This window comes from Dermochelys coriacea, chromosome 11 (genome assembly GCF_009764565.3).
Source record: "Dermochelys coriacea isolate rDerCor1 chromosome 11, rDerCor1.pri.v4, whole genome shotgun sequence".
Taxonomy (NCBI): domain Eukaryota; kingdom Metazoa; phylum Chordata; order Testudines; family Dermochelyidae; genus Dermochelys; species Dermochelys coriacea.
The window spans coordinates 54,070,182-54,091,861 of record NC_050078.2 but is presented as its reverse complement, the minus strand read 5'-3'; the positions used below and the strand labels follow the sequence as shown (position 1 = coordinate 54,091,861).

General features: G+C 41.8%; 1 long non-coding RNA gene across 2 annotated transcripts; it reads right to left on the bottom strand.

The window, feature by feature from the left end:
- Positions 1 to 1,425: 1,425 nt before the first annotated feature.
- Positions 1,426 to 20,029, bottom strand: LOC119863557. Of its 2 annotated transcripts, none has more exons than XR_005295639.1 (4): positions 19,921 to 20,029; positions 12,340 to 12,405; positions 3,233 to 3,309; positions 1,426 to 2,585 (listed from the first exon to the last, which is right to left on the bottom strand). It is a non-coding gene; the product is annotated as an uncharacterized LOC119863557 (long non-coding RNA). The 2 variants fall into 2 exon arrangements; XR_005295638.2 differs by lacking the exon at positions 19,921 to 20,029 and adding an exon at positions 16,994 to 17,251.
- Between the last annotated feature and the right edge of the window lie 1,651 nt (positions 20,030 to 21,680).

Genomic DNA, 21,680 nt, shown 5'->3' with positions numbered 1-21,680 from the left:
GTCTCTTCCTTCCTCTTCACCTCAGAGTGCACAAGTTTCTTTTTGAATGATGTAATATTCTCTCACCATCACTCTTTGAAGAAGAGGTTAAACATGATCTGATTATGTAAGACTCAGTCTCAAAACCTTTTTGATCTTGAAGCAAGAGCACAGGCAGATGGAAAACTCCATCACACTCTTTGTTGGCTATTTGCCATTCTATGAATGATGGCAACTATGAGAGCAGCATCAATAATTAGAAGAATTGCAGAATGGGAAAAATAGTAGCTGAAGCGCCCAGAAAGAGCACATTTTCAGAAGCTCTGTCCTAAATATTCTGCAAACCTCAGAGTTCTTACACTCCTCCTGATCCCTAAAGGGACAAAAAGCATAAACAGTATGAGTGAAACTTTCTCCACATGTACTTCCTACTTCCATGCAGGAAAATACTGCAGATGGTAATCCAGTTATGATGGATGTGACTACAAGCACCAGGCAGATGTGCAGCTTTGGGGTTCTCCACGTGTCTCCTAAGCTTTATCCCAATATGTTGTTAACAACCCCCTTGCATTAATGCATGTTTTATATGAAGAATAGTTGTCATTTTTATTCTCCAACTTCATTATGACAGTGAACTTTTTCCAAAGCAGCAGCAAATTATCAATGCCTCCTTGTTTCCATTTATAAATGAATTTTGGTGTCACAAGCACCTTTCTGACACAAGGAACCCAAATTCAATCTCATCTGCATCAGAATAAATCAGAAGTAGCTCTTTTGAAGTCAATGGGGCTACACCAATAGGAGATCTAAATCATGCCCAAACTCTATTTATCCACAAAACAGCATCAGTGCAACTGTTTTCACACTGCTCCACAAATGTACTTCAACTCCAGCTGCCATGGAAATCCACTTGTCTGCATTCACCAACTCTTTTCACTTAACATCGACAGACCATAGGTGCTGAAAGCCCTACGGCATCCCCTGGCTTGAGGTGGTTTCCGTCATGTGATGGGTGCCCCCACCCACTTAGGATGCCACCTGATGTGCTGAGAGACCACTGAGCCTGCCTGTCCTACCAGCCTGGGCACTTTTTTACCTGTCTTGCTGAGCTAGGCTATTAAGCCTCTGCCAGCAAACGCACAGGCAGGGCCACACCCAACTGCAGAATGAAACAGACACGGAGATCAGTTCTGGGTAGGATCAGCTTACAGGATTTGCCCAGCACTCAGGTGTCCACTTCCCTTGGAGTGCAGACCCAAAGTTATGTTATGAAATCTGCCTCCTCCCTCAATGTGCAGGAAGGTACACACAGCCTCTTATCCCCCCCACCCCCCGTTATGAATTGCATAAACTGGGTTATAGTATAAACAAGAAATAAGTTTATTAATTACAAAAGGTGGATTTTAAGTGATTAAAGAGATGATTTGCTTTGTTCTGTTTGCTAAGCAAATAAAAGCAAACATGCAAACTAAGTTAGTTTCACTAAAGAAATTGGTTACAAATAGTAATTTCTCACCCTAGATATTGTTAAAGGCAGATTACAGAAAATCTTGAAAGGTAGCTTCACTGGTCTGCAGCTTGAGACCTCAGATATCATTACTCACAAGCTAGACGTCCTTCCAGCTTGGCTCAACCCTTCTCCGCCCAGTTCAGTTCTTGCTTCCAAGTGGTTTTTCAGTGTCTCTTTGGGTGGGGAGGCAGAGGAGAACCACGATGTCACTCCCCTGCCTTATGTATGATGGGAACCCTTTGTCATACTCCTCTTGTGTATGATGGGAATCCTTTGTCTCCCAGTAGAAGAACACTGGCTTACTTAGGGGTGGGTCCAGTACCAGGTGATTCAGACCCATGTCTCTGCAGGGTTGTGGCAGCCATTACCCGTAGGCTGTCTGGAGCGTCCACAGGAAGACCAAGCTCTTTCACAGTCCATTGTCTTTACTAATGGGCCATTCGCCCTGTCTGGCTTTTCCATTGTTGTCCCTAAAGGGCTGGTTGGGGGTGACACCCAAAGTAACACATTTGAAGTACAGATACATAGTCAATATTCCTAACTTCAGATACAGAAATGATACAGGCATACAAATTGGATAATCATTCAATAAATCATAACCTTCCCAATGATATCTCATGAGCCATCTTGCGTAAGGTATATCATAAGCATATTTTCATAAAGATATGGAGTGAAACGTCACACATATACAAGGGTTACAGTTTGTTCAATGGCTCTCAGCACCCGCACTATACAAATTGAGATGGGGGGCTGGAACAGACTGATCTACAAAATATCCCTTAATAGATATATTACACAAAAATCATTTACATTTATGATCACACTGAGGTGTCTGGTATTGAGATTTGAATACATTGTTGTAATGATCCTACAATTCTGGTAATAAGGAAGTTAAATATTAAAAATAAAGTTGTGCACAGAGCAAGACGCAGAGCAAATACACTTCAGTGTTTATAGAAATGTACTTACGGTCATCTCTCATATGCTTTCCCAGAGCTTGTTAGTAGATGGTAGATTCCATGTTCCTCCAAAACATGTGACTTGTTACTCTGGAATCCCTCTTACACCCCAACAGTAGCAGGTTCCTTGAAGAGTACTGGAGGTAAGGTAGATTTAACAGACTGCCGACTTCCAAAGCAACACTGCTTCAGGTTCCGATTCAGCAAACTGCTTAAGCCCATTTTCGACTTTAAGTACCATTCATATGCTTAAAGTTAGGAATGTGTTTTTACCTTGCTAAATTAGGGCATCGGTCATTAAAATGCTCCTTTTAAAAATGTACAAATGGTTACTCAACAGAAGTGGCCACTGGAATCCACCAGGTAAATAGGCATCCTATTTACAAAACACTTCATACTGGGTCTGGTGCTTGTTGCCTCACAGTAGCAAAAAAGGGAACTACTTATGTTACCAAGCTCTATTCCACATGGCAAGTATTTATAGGATCAGGAGGACCCAGATTAGTTTGAGCATTTCAGAACATACCATAACAGTTCTCAAAGTCAGATTAAACATACACAAATTCACATAACGGATTCAGCCAAAAATGTATATTTAGCTAGTACTTATTAAAAATGCTGACTATTTTAGCCAGACCCTAAATAGGTATTAAACAAGCTTGTCTGTAGAAGCTGCTTGGTCTTGTCTGAAGTAACTAAAGATGTGGGGGTTACCTTGGGCCTAAATTGGCTGATGGAGTGCCTTTAAAAATAGAACAGGTGCCGATATGAAGAACTGTCTTACCCTATTAATATAATGTGACGGTGGAGGATACCAGCAGGTGATGCTCTGGTTTCTGTGAGGATTCCCTTCGGGAAGTACTATCAGAAAAGGGGAGAGAGAAAGAAAATAGCCATAAAACAGCTCATCTTATCAGTGGTAGGTGCCTAGTTTGTCTGTGAGCTCTGCAGGCTCTCCTACTGAAGGGCCAGGTTGCTCCCCGTGGCATGAAGGATGGTTCAGAAGAGAGGGCACAAAGAACCATTTGGTCTCCCACACCTCACACCGGGGTGGGGGGTGGTCAGTGAGTGTTGTAATCCTCGTACTTAGGAGTGTACAGGTCCGCTCTATCCAGGCCTCCCAAAAGGGGTAGGGGATGGCAGAGTTGTATTAAAAAAAAAAAAAAAAAAGTTCTGTCTTTCCCGCTACACCATCCAAAATGTAGATGTGACTAATGTGCTTCCCCTGCAAAGCAGAGAATTAGGGGAAGGAGCAGTCTTCCGAGGTACAGCCCTTTACCAAGTTCCTCCAGAACAGGGTGTCTCTGCCCATCCACCTGATAAAGTTCTGACTAAATGCCACACTATAGCCCTCTGTGTGGAAACTCTCTCTGACCTCATTTGTTCTGTTACTTTTGGCCACTGCAAGGAGAATGAAAGGAGTCAGAACTGGTCTTAGGGCCAAGTCTGTTTCCTTGGTATGTGGCTTTTTCTATGGAACAGTTACGTAAACAGAGGCAACGACAGTAACAGGTTATGTAAGGGATGCATGCTCTGAGTTACTGCATCATTCGGAAACAGGAGTGAGGATGCTGCCCAGGACACAGCAAGCGTTAAACAAAGTGGCCAATGAGCAATGTGAGGCCTAAAGGGCAACGCAGGTATTGTGGGCCTGCTCCACAGCTCATGCAAATCAATGGAAGGATTCCCAGTGGCTTGAATTAGGCCCAAAATGCATTCACAGAGAGGTCAGGATGCCACAAGCAGGTACATCAATTTTATCATCAGTCTGGTGACCATAACAGGTATAGGGTTGACTGCCAAGATATTGGCCTCCTCTCTGTAGGCAAAACTAGTGACAGAAAGCATGACAATATGATAGGCTACATGAATATCATTGACTGGGTGGGGAAAAGAATGAATGGCTTAAGTCCAGAAATGGTCTGTGCCTATGTATAAAATTATGTTAGCAGGAAACTTGCTGGGTAAAGATAGCCTGTAAAATAAGTTCTTTACATGTTGTGGGTTAAGCAACAGATACATTTTTTCCACTGAAAAATTCCAGCTGTCACACACTGAGGAGAAGAGTGATTGGTCATTGTCAAAAATCCGGTACCTCTTAGAAGATAGTGTGCAGTTCAGAGCTGTTCAAAATTCTCTATTTTCTGTTCTTTAATTTTTCAGGCTAAATACTTTTTTAAAAAGAATTTATTTATTAAAGGCATTAATGAAGTGGCCTATGGTAAGAAAGGAGGTTACATTTTCTGCCTGCATCACAACCACCCTTTCCCCTATTCTACAGCTTTGGCTACATGAGGGAACCTTAGCAGAAAGTTCCCAACATTGATGCCACTTGGACAGCTGCACTGGTATTACCTCCACCGGAGCCTTAGTGTGGACAAGATATAGCTGGCACAATGGTGAAACACCAGAAGATGTCAGAGCCCTTACCTAACCTAAGTGCAGCTGACCTAGCGCCAAGACTGGTGTAAATTTGTTTGCTGATTTTAACACAATTTTTCTATTTTGAAAAGCCACCGCACCAAAATACCAAATGGGGTTCAGTAATGAATTGTTGCCATGTTTGTCTGATAGAAAAGACATGGAGGGAGAGGTGTTCTTCTCTGAACAAAGGCAAGACATCAATCACTGTTACACTGCAATTGTTAACTTCCTGACAGACTAGTCCCGGTCAGAGACACGAGCTATTGATCAAGGCCTGTCCTAAAAAATAAATTATAATTATATATATATGATTATGTTTTTAAGGATATTGGTGTTAATGAACAACCTCGACTTATTTGAACAACCAGAGTGGGATTTGGGTAATTACCCTGCTTCCAAGTTTATTGGTTTGGATTTGATGGTGGTGGTTTAAAAAAAAACAAACAAACAAAAAAAACAGAACCAAAAACACAAACCACATCACATGAAAAGCCTGTGGTTTTTATTTGCTAAGTGTTGGCCAGGCAGGGATGATGTCAGCCTGAGTCTGGGGGGTTGAATCCAGAGAGCACAGGGTTAGGATTCTGCTGCCATTTTGCTTGACTACATTTATAAGCAGGGAAATGGGGCCGTCATTGTAAACACAAAGCCCACTGGGAATTGGACTGGTTTAAGGAAGATGGACAGGAAAGCCAAGGGACAACTTGCGACCATATAGAAGACTATTGTTACTGTTGGTTTAGTTTTGTAAATAAATGTTAAAAAGCCAAGAGCTGAATCTTTGTAGCAAGAAAGATTGATATGCTAGTACTGACTACAGCTTTGGTTATTTTGTGTCTGTGTTAAAGGAATACTGTCAGATTAAAAAGCATATATTTAAAAGAGTCAGAATGGGTCTCCTTATCTGTTTTAATATGAACACTTCTGAGCTGAAAGAATCTTATTTTCCTGTATCTCTTTTAGAGACAGGTGCCATCCCAGAGCTATAGGTGCTAGAACAGTGCTACTGTACCAGCAGCTTGAAGTAGTAACAACCACCCAAATACATGGTTTATACCTTCAGCATCCCCATTATAAAAACTGTTCCAACACCACTGCCCAGAGCACCCACACATGGCTTGCAATGGCCCTGCAGGCACCCTGCCCTCCATTCCCTCTCATGTTCTTTGCAATAATTGATTCGAAGACCAGAATCTTTACAATAAGATTCCCTTTTTTGGGATCTCAGTTATTCAGTCATTTACCAGCTACAGATCCTTTGCCCCTACTAGGTCTTTGGCTCATTGGCTAAGGAATCCCATATCCCTCCTTCCTACAGCCCAGTAGCTTTCAGCTCAGTGCCTCCTGGGTTCCTTTGAGTTGTCCTCTAGTGAAGAGCAGCTTTCAGGGCTTGCTTCCTTCTCTTTCCCGACAGTCAGGGCTCTCCATTATTTGCCCCAGAAGCCTGATTGGACCATCTGACCCATAAAATAGGGTTCTGAAACTGCATTTTCATCAATCTACTCAAGGTATTGTTACACAAATAGAATTAAATTCCTCTGTTAATTGCAGATAATTTAAATAAATGTGGATATATTACATTTTAAGCAATTTGTGGGGTATCATTAAGGTATTTATCACAGGGCAAGCTTATGTGGCCACCACACTCCATGCCTGTGTACCTGCAGTTTTTAATAATTCTGCAGCTGTACATTTTTTAGCTTTGTTTTTCCTCAGAAAAGCTAAATCAAAAAGCAATGTATGCTGTGGTATATCGAATACTCACAGTCTCTGGAGGTCAGAGTCAACTAAACTGGAGGGGGATTTCCACCAGGGTTCAATAGGAGCACTGCCAGCTGAGGCTGCTGAAAGGATGCATTGAATCAGTGCCATCCTGGCCTGTGCTACTCGCTTAACTTCCTGTGCCCTCTCTGACCCCAGCAGAAAGAAGTTTATGGCTGCCTCCTATTGCTGTAGCTTCCTATGCTTGTTCACTTTCTACCACCAGAGACAACCTCCACGACCCTGAGGGGAATTTAGCCCAGTTAGCATTCAACAAATGATGTTTTGGTTAGATCATGCTCATCTTGTGTTTGGTGACCCAGTATACTCTTAGGGTTGGAGCTTTTCTTAGAGATGTCTCAATTCTGCAGAGATGCACGTCCACTGCAAATCTAGGGCAAGGCAGGATTGGCACCTCATAGTTTGATCCTGAAGTTGAATTAATTTTCCTTAATTAAAAAAAGGAGTTAGTTTTGTTCTAATGCCCCTCATTAACCGTCTCTCCAAACACTAGTGTGTCACCTATTTTTAAATAAAGTGTTGGCCACTGTGTGGGTTCAGACCACGCTGCATACAGGTGGACATTCACCCTTGTGCTAATGGCCACCAGCACAAGGTCAATACACCTCTCTAGTCCCTCTTTCATTCCCCTGAATTTTACCCTTACAAGACCTATCACTTGGCAGACCCCACTAAAAAGAGGCTTTGACAAAGCTGGTGAGATTTGCCTTCCTCAAAATTATCTTCTCCCCAAAAAGTGCCAATAAAAATACAGCCTAAGGAGTGGAGAGGGGGAAGTACTGAGGCCTACTGATCATTTAAAATCATAGCATCTAGCTACTACAGCAATAGGTGCATTCAAGTTAGATCTGTTGAATCTAGAGCTAGTCCTTTGAGCACATGCACCTTTTTTTAAATATTGGAATGTTTTTAATTGGGTAGCAAGTGTTTATCTAGTCATCCGATTCAGCTTTCCAAATTAAAAAAAACAAACAACAAAAACAAAAACATTCAGCTCAACCCCATCATCTCCCAAATGGCACTCCAAAAAAATTAAAATAAAAAGGATTTTAAAAAGAGGGAGATTCTGCTACCCTGTTTGTCATTCCACTCACTGTACTAAGGGTTCTTCAACTGAACATTACACTGATGGCACAGCAAAACAGTTCACAATATCCTATTTCAAACATAGCTGTTATCTATAACAACTTATTTTATGCTCACAAGGGATATGTGAGGTGCCTTTCTGTAAAAGAGGAGAACATTACATATTCCAGCTCCACAGGAGGAGGACAGCTTACATATCTTCTGTGCACATAAAATCACCTTGTATAACTTGTACATAGAAGAAAATATAACATTAAAGAAATCAGCCACTACCCAGCTAGAAACAGTAACTGAAAAGCTTAATAAACACCAAAGTGACACTTCTGCACTGGGTATATCTAGACATTTTCTGCTGTCATTATTAAAGCAAGCAGATTTCTTTTGGGGGAGATTTTGTATACCAAATTTCTCTCCCCTCCTCTCACTCCATGCTTTGATAGCTGGAGATGAGAGCCAGCAGTCACTCAGCATTAACACTGTATCATATGTCTCTTGACTGAATGTCTGTCATCCAACAAAATCGGAAGCTAACAGCCTGAGAGACTCACTTTGGCAGGACCTAGAATCACAAAGAGCAACCAAACACACCACTGCTGGCATCCATGCATGGAAATTTGAAGCCAGCTAAATCATAGTTTGCTTCAGCATAATTAAGGCAGACATTCAAAGGAGGCATTGCCAGGCTAATTTAAGAAATTATAAGAAACGTGTTTTAGCAATCAAAAATGTCTTCAAGAACCAAGGAAGAGGAGGAAATGGCATTTTCTATATTTTGAAATGAAATAAGGAAAATTAAAAAGAGTTATGCATATACTGCTGATTACAGGTTGGCTCTTCGTAGAGGCAGTTGTTTCAAACTGAAGTGTTTAGTGGTAAAACTTTCATTCCTACAGCCCTGAGCCTTTGGAAGCCATGTGTCAGCTGTGCAGCTATCAGAAAAGAGGGGTTGGCTGCTGCTCCAGTTACTTTATTCATAGCATTTTGCTGCCCTGGCACCAAACCGAAGAAGATGGCAGTATACATTGGGCACAATCAAAGAGGGCTGCAGATGGTTTCATTTGCTATTTACCTTAGGCCTCATTTTCACAATTCTGAGTATTCACAATTCTGACAAAAGCCAGTAGGAGCTGTGACCCCTTCCCCACCAAGTATCTGAAAAAATAAAATAATAATAAGGCTCTTTGTGAATCTCAGCTTCTTGTTAAGTATCCAAAGATCTGCTTGCTGCTGTATACTCAGGATAGGTCACGGATATGAGGAAAGGCAGCTGCTTTTTCCTCAAAAGTTTGGGGGTGGGGTTTAATTTTTACTGCTGAATTTCATTTAAGAAAGCAGGTCTCACAGATCCCCTTCCCCCAACCCTCTTCAGGATTCCTTGCCTCTTTGCCTACAACTAGCCTTGCTCTGTGAACAAGTGCCTATGCATAAGGTCCACTTCTATCTGATCAGTCAACTGGGGCGGGGTGGCATGGATCAGCACTTACATCCCACTCAGTCAGTACCCAGCCTGGGCTGGGGAAGCTAATGATCCAACCAGCAGACCAAATTCAGCGATGAATCTTGGTCATGTGCCACCCGAGGCACATTACACATACACTAAGAAGTCAACCTGGGACAATGGTGTGAAGCAATAATCTGCACAGCCTCCAAAGTAGGGGATATATTACTGGTAAGGATAGGAGAGCAGAGGAGACTTGTTTATCATTTAGGGATTTACACAAAATCTTTGTAAAACTCATGGCACTTTACAGAATTGGAAACTATGGTCCTGACCCTGTACACACTTGAGCACATAACTATACAAAAAACAAAAATGAATAGTATTGGTCCATTACCAGACAGAAATGGTAGAATTATCAATAATAATGCAGAAAAGGCAAAAGTGTTTATGTATTTCTGTTCTGTATGTAGTGGGATCATATGTTAACACTATTTTGCTAGTATCTCAGAAGAACATTAAACAGCAGCTACTGAAGTTAAATGTTTTAAAATCAGCAGATCTGGATAACTTGTATTTAAGACTTTTAGAGGTGCTGGCTGAAGAGCTCACTGAACTGGAAGAAAGCTAATGCTGTGCCAATATATAAAAAGGATAAACAGAATGACCTGGGAAATTATAGGCCTGTCATTCTGATATCTGGGAAAAATAATGGAGAGTTGATAGGGGATTGGATTAATAGAAGAATTAAAACAGGGTATTATAATTAATGCCAATCAACGTGGGTTTATGAAAACTAGATCCTAGCAAACTTGCTCTCTTTTTGATAGGATTACAAGTTTGATGAACAGATGAAGTGCTAAACTGCTTTACTGAAAAACTTCCAAAGTTCTGCCTGCATATTGAATTTAGCATCCTGCTGTTATAATATTGCTATAAACTCGGTGAAACTTTGTGTTGGATTGAGTTAAAACTTATTTGAGATTGATGGGTGTGAACTCATCCTTCAGTTTATACAAGAATAAGCCCTCTCCTAAGACAAAAGTAGTATGTGAACCCCGCCCCCCCCCCCCGCCCGAGCTTTGCTAAATACTGTTTTAGATGGGGGTGCGGCAGGGCCATCCCTACCCATATGCAAAGTATGCAGCTGCGTGGCAGCTGCGTACTTTACATATGGGTAGGGACGGCCCTGCCACACCCCCATCTAAAATGGTATTTAGCAAATTTCCTGGTGCCCTAGGCAGCTGCATGCTGCTCCAGCCTCTGCTCCGCCTCTTTCCCATTGCCCCCACCCTTGCTCCGCCCCAGCCCTGCCTTTTCCACCCCTACTCCAACCCAGCCCTGCCCCCACTTCACCCCTTCCCCAAAGCCCCTGCCCTGCTCTGCCCCCTTCCTGCCCCAACCCCGCCCCCACTCCCCCAAGGAGTGTTGCAGGGTCAGGCCTGTACTCACCTGCAGTGGCAAGTGCAGTGACCCACCGCACTGCTGGTGAGTGCTGGGGGGCGGTTCCTCCCTGCCCGCCAAGCCAGCCTCCCTCCCCACAGAGGCCTGGGGCCAACCTCCCCGCCCCCGTGGGGGGGCTGTATAGCACCCCAGAATGGCTAGGGATGGCCTTGGGGTGTAAGGAAGGGGAAGAGGCAGAAAATACAATAGCCAAGAAAGAGACAAACAGCCTGAAGGAGCAGCTGAAAGCATGTGGTCTGTCCCTTGAAGAAACCTAGGGAGAGGTTTTTGGGTCAGGGGTGCAAGCCGAAAGAGCATGTTCTTGATGCTGTTTGTTTACTATTTGATTCCTTCTGTGCTCAGAGACACAGACCATCAGTGGCTATTAGTGAAGATAGTCAGGGATGCAACCCCATGTTCCGGTGTCCCTAAACCTCCAACTGCCAGAAGCTGGATTGGATGACAGGAGATCGATCACTCAAAATTACCCTGTTCTGTTCATTCCCTCTGAAGCATCTAGCATTGGCCACTGTCTGAAGAAAGTCTACTGGGCTAGATAGACCACTAGTCTAACCCAGTTTGTCTGTTCATATGTTCTTAAACTTCGTAAATAAACAAAACTGCATCAAAAGAAATACCTATCACCAATTTCTTGTCCTACTGGAACATCCTCCTAGACCCCACATTTTTGATTAGCCACTTGAGTCAAAAAGGGTAATATTCATATAGCTTAGAGTTGCAAAGTCATCTAGTTCAGCTCCCTGCCAGTGAGAATAGTCCCCATTGTACATTTACTAGTAGTTTTTCCAGTACAGTTTTAAATTTGCTATGTGATGGAGCTTCCAATATTTCCCTTGGAAGCTTATTCCCTAGACTAATAGATTTCTTCCATGACCTGAATATATTTTGTCTTCCTACATCCTGAATTTTGAATATTCCCACAATTGTTTTATTGCAATAATTTATTTCTTCTTATAATTGCATGTATTTGCAAATATCCCTTAATTTCTTTTTATGTTAAATAATGATAAAAATGAATCTGAAGAGGATTTGTATGACAGCTATATCTGATGTAAAATGAATCTCTGCAACAGAAACCAATTTTTCAGAGACAGAAGAATACTTGGCCTTTCGACCCAAATTAAAGCTTTGGCATAGGAGGGATTCTGTATGCATTACATGGATTCTGAAAGGCTGTGGGTATTTTCTATGAAATAAAAACTCGGTGGTGAAAGAGACTAACCCTTTATTTGCAATTGTTATTGTTTCATTTACTTTTTCACTGACCATTGGTCAAATGTAATTTTTCCATGTGTAAATAAGAAACAGTACATAGCATACATTCCCACTAGCGACTCCAACATCCTGGCAGTTAATGAGGATCTATAGTTGAATCATGATTCAACTATGATTCATAAACACAGAAATCAAAACACTTTCATTAATTCTTGTTGCTTTTATTGGATACAAAATGCATGTAGCTTAAATGCTGAATTATATGATAAGCTTTCCTGCTTCTGCCATGACTCCCTCTTGAGTCTCATTGGCTCAAGGAAGTTCAACCATATCCTCTGCTTTCTATGTCAATAGAAGATTGAGAAACTAGTTTGGGCAAGATATTTTGTAAGACATTACCCCCGAGTCTGAATCAACAAAAAGCACATTGAAGGGCTAAGGTAACTGCCTCTTTTTGTGGGTGATGAACCATATACCCTTACCTTATAAAATCCATGTTATGCAACTCGTCTATGGACCAGCAACCCCACTGGTTAACACAGGCAATTCTAAGAAACAGTAAAATAATAAGAGAAAATAGGGAAATCACAATTTAATGTGCTAAAACCAATGATGCATTCAAGACTGGAATGTTTTCTGGTCATTCACAGATATTCAGACATAATTTATACAAGTATTATCTTTAGTGCATTATTTAAAGCACAATTTTTTTTGTTTAAAACCAATTTTTTGTGGTAACAAGAGCTGGTTGAATAGTAAAAATTAAAACAAAAAAGGGCGCTAAGACTAGCTACTTATGATACATAGAGGTCAGTTGTTAGTCAGAAACATTTGGATGATAGTTTTGTGAATTCCAAAATCATGAATTACTATTGGCCTAGAAAAATTATAAAGTTGTATTATGCACAATTCATTGTTCTTTAAAAAAAAGAAAAAAAAAGTTGTTATCCATTCAGGGAGCAGAAACAATACCATATCATATCACCCACCATGAAAACCAAATACTTGACATGACTAGTTTGCACAAACCAAGAAGCTAAAAATTATTTGTTGAAACTAGCGAATACATATACTGTAGTGAATAGATCTATTCATCAAAGTCAAGATTGGACCTCAAACAATTTGTTAACCAAAAATGGGATAAAATTGATAACAAATATTTCAACCAGTTCTAGTGTTATTGGTTGATTCCTGTGATGTAGTCAAACCTTATCTTCATGCATATGATCGGATTCATGTCTCACTTATAATGGTGTGAAGGAGAACTCCGTGAAATCAACATAAAACCAGTGTAAATGAATCAGGGCCACCATTTGAAAAAGGCTGTTGGGATTTATACATTACAAATAGCTTTTGATCTTGTCCTGATACTTTGGTATTGTTAGGAGTGTTATTTTGAAGTTAGAATTAAAATAAAATGTACAAAAGTCTCTAGTGTGTTCCTATATGTGGTAAAAGAACTACTGCAAAAAACCCAAGAGTGTTGATTGTAATGCCATTACATCTCACTCCTTTTCAGCCTTGGCTCTTGTTCAGATCTGGATAGGCCTCTTTATGAGCCAATCCCATCTCCAGTTTAGTATGTGTGACCACATAGACATGGATCAGACAGTAATTCAGGCTGACATGACCAAAGTGGGGAGAAGGTACAGTTTGGGGAACCTCGGTGTTTGCAAACTGACTTTGGGAAGTATAATTAAACACTAATACTTCATTAGAACAAGGTAGAAGGCTTTATAGAAGGCTAAAAACCAACATGCAAACTCAGGCTGCAGACTGGCTGTTATAAAGGTGAAAGGCTGGCCAACAGAGGGGTAGGGTAGATATTTCCTTGTTCCAGTCGTAATTGTTGGAATGCAAGGGCAGGCAATCCACTGCCAACAGGGGCTATCCCCACCCATGGAGCCTATGTTTGCCTTTGTCACTAGTATTATGGTAAATATAGTTAAGGGACAGATTCTACTCTTTATATTTCCACCAAGCTTACACCAGTGTCAAGAGTTGCACATGCAGAACAAGGGTAGAGTACGAGGCTAAGGGACCTTGAGTTGAGGAATCAACTCTGCACTCCCCACCTCACTGAAAAACAGCCAGCTCCAACATGCCCCCAGCTGCCCCAGAGTTGCTTCTATAACACTAGTAAATGGAACTAGATTTTGCCATAAACATAATATCAAAAAGAGATAACATTGGATTTTTTATAAAGTCACTTTAAAAAAAACGGGGGGGGGGCAAGGTGCACATAATCCTTGTGCCTCCAAAACTCCATGTGTGTCACTTGCCTTTGTGGTACATAATGAAATGCAGTTGAATTAAATTAGAAAATTGCAAATAGATATGATTCGCAGACCTGGCTTTCAGTACTGCAGACAGGAGCCATTCCCAGACTGGATTGGGCATGCTCTTGAAATGCTTGTGGCTCTCCCTAATTAATGGTGATCATTTCAACAGTATTTGTACCTATTCAAGGCAGGGACCATGGCTTTGTATGCATTTGTACAGGGGCTCTAGCTGCTACATTAATATAACTATTATATAGTAATAATTATCAGTGCCTTTTGTGACCATCTGTGCAGTGCTGGAGAGCTGAAAAGAAATGAGTTATAAGATTCAAGAAAGGGCCAGACCAAGAAGTGGGAGAGTTTGGCACTTGGAGCAGGTTCGTCAATTACCAATAGGGATGATGCAGAGAGCTTGCAGCAGTGAGAGGGGAGTCAGAGCCGTTTTCCAGCAGGGTGAGAGCAGGGCTAGCCTTAGTGAAAATGGTGCCCTGGGAGAACTTGTATTTTGGCAGCCTTTGAGTCTGGATACATTGGGGGGGGCAGTTAACTATACAGTGACCCCTTCTCCCCCCATGGCTGGGGAGCAACGGGGGCAGGAAGTGGAATAGGGAGCTTCCTGCAACCAGGGGAGGTTCTCAGAGGTGGGTCTGACCCAGCCCCAGGAATGACCCGTGCAGGGGAAGAGGACATACCATTCCTTCCCAGTCCAGTCAGGACTAGCAGCTGGATCCCCCAACCATGCCCCTCCCTGGCTCTGTGCCCAGAATGTTAAAGGACCCTTGAACTGTCTGTGGGCCGGGGGGGGGGTTGACAACATTGCCCCCCTCCACATTACCCACCCATAAGACCAGCCCCGAGTAGGAGGATCCAGGATTGTTTAACAGCTGGGAGTGTACTGGAGCAGGCTGCCTGGCACTGTAGGGGGGAGTGCTGGCAGGTTTGGAAAAGGGCCGCACCAATCTTAAGACCATCTCTTATTATTGGTGTTTGCCACATACTTTTCCCACTTTGAGACTCATTTAAGAAGTGTCAACATGTATTAATTGGCAACTTGAGGAATAGAGAGAGAGAGAGAGACTCTCTCTAAAAAGGAAGTTAAGAGCAAATCCAAGGAGAGCAGTACATTAAAGCAAAGAGCTGAGAAATCACCGTCTGGAATAAATGTAATTAGGTAAATAAATAACCCTAAAACAATGGCCTGGCTTTATCCATAGACAGCTACATTCTCACACTATGGCAGAGTGAAGTCTCCCCACCCCACAGCATTGTGCTTTCTGTCATAGTGACAGGTTGGCTAGGAACCAGGAACATTGTTATGGTGAACGAATACAGATTATAGCAAAGGCACATTTCTTGACAAGTCAAACCCTTTCTGTAGCAGGAGTATTTTCTAATAAAGTTTACCACCGCTAACACTAGTTAAGGTCCATTGACACAAGCAACGTTGCCAGTCAGTGCAGGTGGTTTGCCAGCTCTCGCACGTTAGCGCCTTATTGAGGAGGCCTATTCCAAGAAATTACATGGTAGTTTTTAAACACACTGCATGTTGGAACTTTAACACTGAAATAGTTTCTCCAAAATGTTCATTAGTCACTAGAGTCAAGCACCTGTTAACAGAAAGACAAAACGTTAATCTGCCCTGTTGAAGTCAATGGGAGTTTTGCCATTGACTTCAATGGGGCCAGGATTTCATCCAAAGAATTTTAAACTGTATGACTGAAAGCGTCTTCCCATCTCAGGCTATGTCTTCAGTGCCAAAAAGATGGGTTTCTACAGCAAGATATAACTCAAGTTAGCTATCCTGATGTAAAAATCCTAATGGACTAGAGACAAAGGTATAGGTCAGTGGTTCTCAACTCTGGTCCACCACTTGTTCAGGGAAAGCCCCTGGCGGGCCAGGCTGGTTTGTTTACCTTCCGTGTCTGCAGGTTCAGCTGATTGCAGCTCCCACTGGCCACAGTTCGTCGCTCCAGGCCAATAGAGGCTGTGGGAAGGGCGGTCGGCACATCCCTCGGCCCGCGCCGCTTCCTGTGGCCCCTATTGATCTGGAGCAGCAAACCGCGGCCAGTGGGAGCCGCGATTGGCCAAACCTGCGGATGCAGCAGCTAAACAAACCGGCCCGGCCCGCCAAGGGCTTTTTCTGAACAAGCAGTGGACCAGAGTTGAGAACCACTGGCATAAGTAGTTTTTACCTGAATGTAGCTAGTTGAGATCAAAGACTATCCCATCACTGGAGGTTACCTCCACTAGCAACACGGAGGTAAAAACTACCCAGGCCTTGTCTCCACTAGGATTTTACAGTAAGATAGCTAACTCAAGTTATGTCTTGCTGCAAAAATATCCCGTTTTTGGCGGCAAAAACATTCAGCTGCTCAACTTTCACTCTTGTTACATCATTGTTGTTACCAGCATCCAAAAATGAGGTCACCTTGTTAAACTTTTAAAATTTGACTACAGCAACTTTAAATGGATTGGACCATCACCAAGGACAACCCCCCCACCTCCCCAAAAAAAGTGTAACAGAACAATCAAGTTTGCAAACAAAAAGGTTACTTGTTTGTAAACTGCCTTGAGCCTCATTTCAGTCTCCAACCAACTTTAGCTCTTCCAACAGACAAAGCACTTTTCAAGTCTGCCAGTCACACAAAATATTCCAGAGACTTTAAAGGTGCAGTAAACACACAGTCAACAGTTTTTGCAGCTCTATATACCACAATAATTTTAGTAGTGTCCAGTGACAGTCTTTTAGGGTAGATAAGACATTACTCAATCATTTAAAAAATGAAGCATGCAAAGTAACTTCTTGTCCACTTTATGCAGTAATATATATGTATAAAAAAGCGCCAGCACAAACCTTATTTTTTCCCCTTTACAGGCCAACTTCAAATTAACCAGTATGCTGTAGAAAAGAAGTTGGAATATTCAGCCTTCTTCCCAAGCTCTTCTACTATTAAAACATAATGATATTCTCAGACTTTGGTTGTCTGTTAAGCACCACGGTTGATTTTTAAAATACAAAATTTTCTGCTGTCTGACTATCTATAGATTTGCATTCTAGATGAAAAGTCTTGAGATTCGCAGGCTGAATTTATAGTTCATCCCAGTGCTCTAGCTCACTGGCTGGCAGCGCAGTGTAGGCATGGACGTGTTAAAAAGTGCATCTTTGAAATGCTAGTTGGAATTGATATCAATAGAAGATGACACACTGAATTCCACACTCTTACGACTGTGACCCCTGCATCACATCAAAAATAATATTAGTAGTAACAAATAAAATGACTTAATAGGATTGTTAACTGTTTAATGACAGATGAAGAGGACCTTACATACTGAGGCAATCTCAAAAGACAAGAGAAGCTAAGGATGTTGAGAGTTGGTATAATACTTTACAGGCAAGCACTCAGACCTTTTCTGTATTTAAAACACTTTTTAAATTAAGTTCAGAAAGTATCCTGTCAGTGATATGAGATGACTTAACTGGGCCTGTTTTTAAAGGAGAACAGGCATAGAAAAGGAGTACTTGTGGCACCTTAGAGACTAACAAATTTATTTGAGCATAAGCTTTCGTGAGCTACAGATCACTTCATTGGATGCATTCGGTGGAAAATACGGTGGGGAGATTTACACACACACACACACACACACACAGTGCTAAGAATTTATTTTCAACAGGCCAAATTAATTCTTTTTTTCTGATGGTACATTTTGCATGGCAAAACAGAGGGCAGAATGTGGCCCAGAGAGCTTAGCATGACTACAAAGGTCCAACTAATTGAAATAATCTGATGATTTATGAATGTTGAGAGAGGTGGTACAAAATTACCAGTTAAGCCTATGAAGTCAGCATAGCCAGAGTTGTATTTGGGGAAATATCTAACGTACTTAACAGGGGTAGTTTAGGGTTTGAGACACAAATAGTAGGTGCATTATTCTTCACAATGATGTCAGCTTCTGCTTTTATTAAAATATTTTTACAGGATATCCCAGTAAAGCTAGACAGCTTGTTTACAATGGGGCTTTGTCCAAGGGCAGCTCAAAGCTATTATACAGTATATACAGCAGGACAATACAGTTACAGTATAAGCTACCAGCATGCAGTAAATCATGTCAAAGCTTCATGTTACACCTGATTAACCAGCTGGCTCCAATACTACAAAATGATCCAAGACTGACTGATTTAAAATAGGTAAGCATGGTTGGACAATTAATGTCATCTGAAAGTGTTATATAAGATAGTGTCTGTATCATCAGAGGAGCATTACTGGGGCTGTGTTTGAAGAAGATGCAGATCATACCCCCAGTATTCTCGGGTGTGTGTTCTTCTAAAGTAGATTCCATTTAGGTGCTTCATTTACTGGAGCAAATTCACATAAACTTTTATTACAACTACTGCTGAATTCTACTTCACCAAACACATGCAAAACGTTATCATAGAGTCAAATCAGACCTGAAAATGGTTTGTGCCAGTTGAACTCCATTTGCTTAGCATGTTTTTGTGCTTCAACTTAATGCCTTAAGCAAACATATCCCCTTAAAATCGAGATAGAGCATATGCCTCCTGCAAAACATAAGGCCCTACAGGTGGGCCAAATACCCAAATATGTACATGGACAAATTGCAGACAATGGGAGCTTTGTCTGTGTGAGACCATCAAGATGTGCTCATTAGCAATATAATACACACACACACACACACACACACACACACACACAGTATTATTATTGCTGTAGCACATAAATCCATCTATAAAACAGGCAAATTCCAAAAACATGTTAGACTTTCATACAACGCAGCAAAGAAAATTAGTCTAAAATTTGATATACAATGTAATAGACCAGCCAAACTGTAGACTCAGTTACATTACAGCCTCGGAAAATAATGTGACAGCAGAAGGACTGGTCACATTATCAATAATTTAATGTAGGAATGCTTATACAATTTTTATTTTTCTATTTGTCAGTTCAAAAGCCTCATGCCTACTGAACTGATTGGTACATGTCACACCCTAATCAAAAGCTTAGGTGTTGTAAATCAAGTTCTTTTAGTCCTTAAACCAATCAATTGGTGGTAACAGAGCATATGGGCACTGTTTCTTTAAATCCATAGCAGGAAGCAGCTTTGGAAAGTTTTAGCAGCAGGTTTATGGTGGACAGACAAGGAAAGGCTCAGCTTTATGGGTAATACTGGTTTTATGCTAATAAAACTCCTTTTGTGAAATCCCAACTGCTAGACAGACAATCTCATAGGTAGTCTTCCTTACAGATACTGAAGTCACATCCATTCCTCCACACTCTCTATGGGCTTCTGCATCCTTTCCAAACAGCACACCTGTTTGCATATAACATTCCAATTTGATATGAAATGCTCACCACATTTTAAGTGCAACATCTCATAATTATCAAGCTCCATACTCAGTACAGGCAAGTGATTTATAAACAGTTCAGCTTGATTCCTTGTTGCATACATTAATGAGCCAACATGCACTTCACCAAATCAAGCTACAATTAACTTAATACAGAGAATGGTGAAGTGCTCCTTCCACTCAGCCCATTCGTTGGCTTTATCAAATTCAAAGTCTTACAGAGAGCTTAACATTAGCATGTTTTCCTTTGTTTATTCAGGATGAGTCAACTTCTGACTTGTCACTTACAGTAACTATGGTGAAGAAACATCGAGAGTCACTTTATTCTAACACCAAAGAAGGAAGTTTATTAGAATAAGGAGAACAGGATTATTTCTAAAGCTATTGGCAGAATGGCCAGGCCACATGGATTTTCTTACCTGGAAAGCCATGTGTTTAAATTCTTCATTTTCCTGCATGTGTTTCTCCATGGGAAAGCTACAAATGGCTTAGCAACTGGAGTTCCCTTTATTCCATCTCCTTGTTTTGGTAGAAACACATGGAATGTGATTATCTTTCCATTACAATGCAATAGGAGTGGCAACTGTAAAAATAAGTGCTGAGGAAATGGGATGATATGACAACAAGAACATGCAAACTCTGTAACAGTCTGGACACTGTCATGTTGGTCATCTGTAAGCCAGTGACCTGCAAAGATGAGGTGGGGGAGAGGGGAAGACAGCATCTGTGGGAGACAGCGCATTGGTGATCATGGACAAGGGATTGTTAACAGACCATCAATGAACGCAAAGTTCTGTGGCTAGACAGTTCAGTAGTGTTCACAGGTAAACCACCAAAACAGGTTCAGAACCCTCATGGGATAAAGAATAGACTCTGAGCTCATACTGAAAGTGCTGATGATTTGACCAGGGATAGCTCAGTGGTTTGAGCATTGGTCTGCTAAACCCAGGGTTGTGAGTTCAATCCTTGAGGGGGCCCATTTAGGGATCTGGGGCAAAAATTGGGAATTAGTCCTGCTTTGAGCAGGGGGTTGGACTAGATGACTTCCTGAGGTCCCTTCCAATCCTGATATTCTATGAATCCTGCCTGGCTGCAAAGGATTGTGAGGTGGGTGTCATGGTAAGAAATGAGAGTATTTTCTTGAATAGGGGCTTGAGGCTAGTGGGCTCATTGCTGAGAGACAAACTCACCGGGCATTAGAGTTGGGATAGGCTGCCGGGTGAGGACCGGAGGTGCTGGAAGGGCTGTTTGTAGATAGAATCGCTGATGCTTTCTGAGGAAGATACTTTTTTTCTTGGTCCCCAAACTGAATAGTGCTCAGCTCTGGAGACTGCACTGCTTTGCTTGAAGAGGTGGTGAATCTGTTTCCCCAGCCCCTAATAGTGCCAGCTTTCCTGCCCCACAGCAAAGCACTGAGCAGGTGAGGGGAAGAGGGAGAGATTCACCCTAATGGCATTTGGCAGTAGGAGGGATCAGAGGGTCAGCAGGGCTGGGTGGGATCAGGGGATTGTGCTGATTTTACAGCTAGTGGTTGGGGTATGACCTAGCAACTGTGCCCTCATAACATGCTCAAGGATACAACCTACCAGTTAACACTGCACAGAACTGCAGAAGTTACTTCCTCTTGTGCTATGGAGCCAATCCTTGTGGCCAGAAGTTATACTGGCAGCTCAGAAAAGGAGCTGTCTCAGCTACTGACAGACAACTAGACCTGACTGGGAGACTGCTGGTTGTCACAGCCCTAGTGCCATTAGCAGCAGCTTGAGCAGCATGAACCCCTACAGATGTGATCTGGTGTCTTTCTAAAGGTAAAGGGACCCACAGCCATGTTTTTTCCAGCCCTCGCTATGAAAAAACTGTGAATGAATGCCTTGACGTCTTTTGGGGGCAGGCGTGGGGAGGGGGAGAAATTATTAAAAAAAATAAATAAAATCACTGACTACTTTTCAGTCTGCAACAATCACATTTTCAAGACTATCTTCGAAAGGAAAAGACTAGGAACGTGGGAGGCTTTGTTTTTAAAACAGATTCTGCTTTAGATTTCCTTACCCTCCTATGGGATGTATTGGTGCTGTAAATATGAGCTTCGCAGGATCTCACAGACTGGCTTTTAACCGCACCATTCAAATTCAGCCAGCGCTGGATGGAACAGAGCAGATGCTGAACAGTACACAAAAGA